This window comes from Echinops telfairi, unplaced genomic scaffold (genome assembly GCF_000313985.2).
Source record: "Echinops telfairi isolate 266 unplaced genomic scaffold, ASM31398v2 ScPeMD7_70;HRSCAF=299, whole genome shotgun sequence".
Lineage (NCBI taxonomy): Eukaryota > Metazoa > Chordata > Mammalia > Afrosoricida > Tenrecidae > Echinops > Echinops telfairi.
In genome coordinates, this window is record NW_022103968.1 from 65,352,277 (window position 1) to 65,358,380 (window position 6,104).

A 6,104-nucleotide genomic window follows, 5' to 3' on the forward strand; every position below is an offset into this window, starting at 1 on the left:
GCTCCTTAGAATGACTTACAGTCTCAGAAACTCTATATAAGGCCACGATGAGTAGGAATCTACTTGATAGTAATAAGTTTGGTTTTGGTTTTAATTTCCCTTACTGCTCCATCCCCAGGTACAGATTCAACCCACCTATGCAGTACATTATGGTGGGCCAAAGCAGTCTGTCTGGATTCAGCCCTGTTATTGACTTGCTTTGCAAAAATGAACAAATGATTTAGCTTTTCTATGCACTAAGCTACATAGCTTTCCTAAGAAGGAATTTAGACAACTTTATAAAATCATGCTTTTGAATATGCTTTTTGTGAACTTTGCAGTTTGGTGGACACACTAACAGTAGGGCTTGAACTACATTTCCCAGAGTGCAGTTGTACAGGAAAATGTGGCAAAGACAAGCTGTTGACCTTGAAGGTTAACTTCGTAGTCGGAAGACATAGCAGTAGACTGGGGCTAAACTACATTTCCCAGAATGCAGCTCTTGAAAGCTTCTGGGAAGTGTCAGAGGCCTCAATCCTTCCTCTTCAGGAGAGTGGCAGAACTTCCCAGAAACATTTGGAACTTCATAGTTTACGCTGATTCTCGAGGCCTTGGAAGACGCCCCTCTTTACTTCCTCCCCACGCAAAATTCAAGTGAGTACAAAGAAGCACGTTATACTGTTTGAAAATGCTGTCCTTAGAGAAGGACACCATGTTTGGTAAGGCGAGGTCAGCAAACAAGATGAGTTGACCTCAGTGGCTGCAACAATGGGCTCACTGTTGAGACCAGTGGAGGCCTGGGCAATGTTTCTATTTGCTGTACCGACGCCATGGCACCTAGCAACAACAGTGGAACACAAGTCTGTTCAGGATCTATGTGCAGGAAGGATTTTACGGAGAAAAAGAATCAGAACTGGGTGGGAAAAGTTCTTTGACAGCTTTTGGTGATTTTAGCATAGTCTCTTCTTTTTGCAGAAACCAGGAGAATGACCAGTTTGTATCATCAATCATAGAATTGTCCCATTCACCAAGCCAATAATTTTAAAGCCAAAGTTACTTTAAAATAGAATTGATTGACTCCTCTGTGTTCTGCCTGATTTACAAGTATGATAATATAATGGTTAGCGTTGGGCTGCTTAACCATGAGGACAGTAGTTCAAAGCTACCAGCCACTCCGTGGGGGACGGATGAAGCTTCCTATTCTACAAAGAGTTACTGTCTCAGAAACCCAAAAGGGCAGTTCTACCCAGGTCCTATTCGGTTACTATGATTCTTCAACTTGTTTGACAGTGAGTTTGGGTTTTTTTGTGCCTGGATTAGTTCTATTAATGAAGGAAAAACTATTTGCTAGAAAGCAATCTAGAAAACTTCTCAGTGGGAGCTTGAAATACATATCCCAGAGGTTCCTCAGCTTTACATAGTTCCACAGCCCATCTAGATCCATCGTCTTGGAGAGAACACTCTGAGCCTCGCCCCTTCTCAGAAGTAACTGCAGAGATTTGAGATGGTCTCTTTTGTCATGCTCTAAAGCTGGAAAAATCAATCTTTTTGTTCAGAAAGATGAAAAACATGTGTTAGTTAATTATTAAAGGGTATTCAGAGAAAGTGTTAATCTTAGAGCCTTGCCTCATCTTTTAGACATTTTTGCTAAAAAAAGGTATTTCTATTCATCTCTCTCAGGTTTTGTACTTTTAAAAAATGTTAATAGTGAATGATGGTGGAAAATACTTTCCTGTGCATTTCTCATTTGATCCCCACAGTAATACAGTGTGGTGCAGTGAATTGCTTAATATGGCCCTTTTAGCAGGACTGGGCAGTGTTTCATTCTGTTACACATAAGTTACTATGAGTCCGAACTCATTGGACAGCATCCCAAAACAAGCTATAATTTTGTACTACCCACTAAGTAACTGGATGGACCTAGGCAGTTGAAGTGTTTGTGACCCACCCAGGGGATTAGATAGCTTGGTAATAATGTATATGAGGTACATGGCACCTTTATGGCAGCTGTAGAATTGCTGTGGCAGCAGCGTCCATAGAACCAGGAAACCAACAGGAGACAGTGCAGTGGGCTTCTTGGCTCGTGGAGCTAAAAAATGGAGTGCCTTTGGGCTAGAGGGTTGTTGATGAAGTGGAGTGTCTCCAGAAGAGGCTCACCAACCTACATAGTGAGAAAGCTGAGTACCACTTACTGGCAGAGCTAAAGAATAATTGTAAGCTCCTCTTCTGGGACAAGAGGACACTTTCTACTCTGTAAAGAGGTACAGTGTTGAAACAGCTCAGGGCAGTTCTACCCCATCTTATGGAGTTGCTATGAATCAGAATCCACTTGGTAGCAGTGAGTTTAGATTTTAGAGAGGCAGACTAGGGAGTAAGACAGAGGCCAGGCCAAGAGCCAGAGTGAGGACCTGCTTGAGGTTATGACTGAGAAGAGGTTGTCTGATTGAAGAACTGCATGCTTAGCATTCCTGAACTTGAATGAGTTAGTAACCTGCTGTTACTCCACTACTTCTCACTGCTGTTGCGTCAATTCTGACTCACAGCTGATCTGGTGTAGTGGTTACACATTGGGCTCCTAATCCCAAGGTCAGCGGTTCAAAACCACCCACTGCTCCTTGGGAGAATGATGGGATTTTTACTCCTGTAAAAAGTTACAGTCTCAGAAACTCAGAGAAGCAATTCTACCCTGTCTATGCAGTTGCAGTTGCTGTGTAACCTGTTCTTTCCCTAATAAGCCCCACACTTGTGAATACTGTCTTTGAGTTCAGCTTTGCCATTGCAATGAATGATCAAATCCAGCCAGGAAGTAGGGTGCCCTGGGAAGAACAGCTGGTGCCAGAATTGGTAAAAAGATCGGCAGGTGAGGTATGTCTGACCTCTTGGGTGGTTGATGCTAATGATGCTAATAACTTCCCCTTGTGAAGTTAGAAAAGGTCAGATGCCTCTGCTGCACCAGTTTTATACATAGTAAGGAAGACATATGCTGTAAGATGCCATCGAGTCAGATCTAATTCATGGGATAGTAAATAAAACGTGTGATTTGGAACCAGACAGCCGTGAGTTATGATCTGTTGTTCCCAAGCGTTCTTTTTTTTTTTCTCTTAAGTGTGCTGGGGGTGGGGGTGGGGTGGGGGGCGGGAGTCATTCCCAAGCATTCTGATTGGATCTTTGTCTTCCTTACTTATGAAATGAGGATAAGTAGTTTTTTCATTTCTTTGCTCATTCAGTTTCATATCTGGCACAGCTTTACACTGTACTGGGGACTGTACTAGATGCCATAGATACATAAAAAGAAAGTTCCAGTCATTTTAGATCTGAGCATTAGGTATGTCAAACTTGGCATGGCTGTAATACACATTAGACCCATGTTTCTCCTCCTCCCCTCTCTGAGAAGTGAGAAAGAAAACAAGCTCCCCCAAAATTACCATATATACTCATGTATAAGCCAAGTTTTTCTTCTCTTTTTAAAAAAATTGTTTTATTAGGGGCTCATACAACTCTTATCACAATCCATACATACATCAATTGTGTAAAGCACACTTGTACATTCATTGCCCTCATTATTCTCAAAACATTTGCTCTCCACCTAAGCCCCTGGCATCAGGTCCTCATTTTTCCCCCTCCCTCCCTGCTCCCCCCTCCCTCATGAACCCTTGATAATTTATAAATTGTTATTTTGTTATATCTTGCCCTGTCCGACGTCTCCCTTCACCCACTTTTCTGTTGTCCGTCCCCCAGGGAGGAGGTCACATGTAGATCCTTGTAGTAGATTCCCCCTTTGCAACCCACTCTCCCTCTCCCCTCCCAGTATCGCCACTCACACCATTGGTCCTGAAGGGATCATCCGCCCTGGATTCCATGTTTCCGGTTCCTATCTGTACCCGTGTACATCCTATGGTCCAGCCAGACTTGCAAGGTAGAATTTGGATCATGATAGTGGGAGCAGGGAGGAAGCATTTAGGAACTAGAGGAAAGTTGTATTTTTCATCATTGCTACATTACACCCTGTCTGGTTCGTCTCCTCCCGGAGACCCTTCTGTAAGGGGATGTTCAGTGGCCTACAAATGGGCTTTGGGTCTCCCACACACACTCCCCGCCTCATTCATTATGATGAGATTTTTTGGTTCTGAGATGCCTGATACCTGATCCCTTCGACATCTTGTGATTCGCACAGGCTGGTGTGCTTCTTCTATGTGGGCTTTGTTGCTTCTGAGCTAGATGGCTGCTTTTTTACCATCAAACCTTTAAGACCCCAGATGCTATATCTTTTGATAGCTGGCTACCATCAGCTTTCTTCACCACATTTGCTTATGCACCCATTTGTCTTCAGCTATCGTATCAGGGAGGTGAGCACACAATGATAATGATTTTTTGCTCTTTGATGCCTGATAACTGATCCCTTTGGCACCTGGTGATCACACAGGCTGGTGTGCTTCTTCCATGTGGGCTTTGTTGCTTCTGAACTAGATGGCCGCTGGTTTACCTTCAAGCTTTTAAGACCCCAGATGCTATATCTTTTGATGGCCTGGCACCATCAGCTTTCTTCACCACATTTGCTTATGCACCCATTTGTCTTCAGCGATCCCTTCGACACTGTACACTCTGTGACAACCAACTCATGAGTCAGCAGACCTTGATAATCCCCAGGTGGCTCAGGTTTAGTAGCAGAAACTATGTCAAGCTTCGGCAGCCCAGCACCAGGGGTCACACAGATTAATCAGTAGCCATAACTACCAACCCAACAGTAGTCGCAGGTCCCCTTGGGCGTGTAAGGAGTGTGGCCAGGTGTTTCACAGGGACAGTGAACCAGACATAGAATAATTGTGCATTTCCTCTTAGAAACTATTTTAGTTTTATTTTAATAAATCATTCTATTGGGGGCTCTTACAACTCTTGTTACAATCCATACTTCAATTGTATCTGACATATTAGTACATAAATTCCATTTTTTTTTTCTAGACATTTACTTTCCATTGAGCCCTTGGGATCAGCTCCTCTTTTTTTCCCTCCCTCTTCCCCGCACAAGAATTTTTAAGTATAGAAATGTATACAGTAAAAAATTAAAATTGCTCTTTCTAATTCTTGCCCTCATCCCAACCACCCCAAATTAGTCAGTGTTAAATATTCAGTATGTATATGTCTAGATATTTTAATGTATATATTACAACATATATATGTGCATACTTTATTTATATTAGTATATGTCTATGGAGCCCTGGTGGCATTATGGGCTGCTAACTGCAAGGTTGGTGGTTCAAGCCCACCAGCTGTTTTGAGAGAGAAAGATGAGTCTGTCCACCTCTATAGAGATTTACGATCTTAGAAAACCCTGTGTAGCATCGCGATGAGTCCGAATTGAGTCGCTGGCAGTGGGTTTGGCTTTGGGTAGTTTGTGTATCTCCTCTTACTACTAAAATATATATTCAGAACATTCTTGTTACTTCATATTTGTATTCCTACTGTTACCTTGTTTTCTTTGTATTATTTCATTGTGTCATAATTTTCAAGGAGCCCTGGTGGTTACAGTGGTTACATGTTGGGCTGTGATCCTCAAGGTTAGCATTTGGAAACTACCAGATGTTCTGCTGGAGGAAAACCAGGCTCTCTACTCCCGCAAAGAGTTATAGTCTCAGAAACTCAAAGGGGGAAGTTCTACCCTAGTCTATAAAAATCCTGTCTACAAAGAATTCTAGCAGGAGAGAAAAAATGGCTAGGAGTCAGCATCAATTTGATTGCAATATGATTGGGTTTGGTTGGTCATAATTTTCAGTTAATGTTCTTATGCATATCATTTTCTTCCCTAGAAATGGAAATGCTAAGTGAAAGGATTGAGTAGTTAGCTTTTTTTTTGGCATATTTAACATTTTGATATGCACTGCTGTTGAATCTGTTCTAACTCATAGCCAACCCTATAGGGCAGAGTAGAACTGTTTCCTCAGGTTTCCAAGACTGTATATCTTTATGGGAACACAAAGCCTCATCTCTTCCCCAAGGAGTGGCTGGTGGGTTTGAACCACTGATAACTTTGTGATTAGCAGCCCAGTGTGTAACCCATTCTACCACCAGGGCTCCTTAACATTTTGATCAGTATTCTTAATTTGCCCTCCAGAAGTATCTGCATTATA

General features: G+C 42.3%; 1 protein-coding gene across 2 annotated transcripts in view; it reads left to right on the forward strand.

The window, feature by feature from the left end:
• The first annotated feature begins 519 nt into the window (after positions 1–519).
• NUDT13 (nudix hydrolase 13) overlaps positions 520–6,104 on the forward strand; it is a 27,002-nt gene continuing 21,417 nt past the window's right edge. For both annotated transcript variants that reach the window (XM_045291610.1, XM_045291612.1), the window contains exon 1: positions 520–633. The gene's annotated coding sequence lies outside the window, so the exon portion shown is untranslated. The remainder of the gene's footprint in view (positions 634–6,104) is intronic.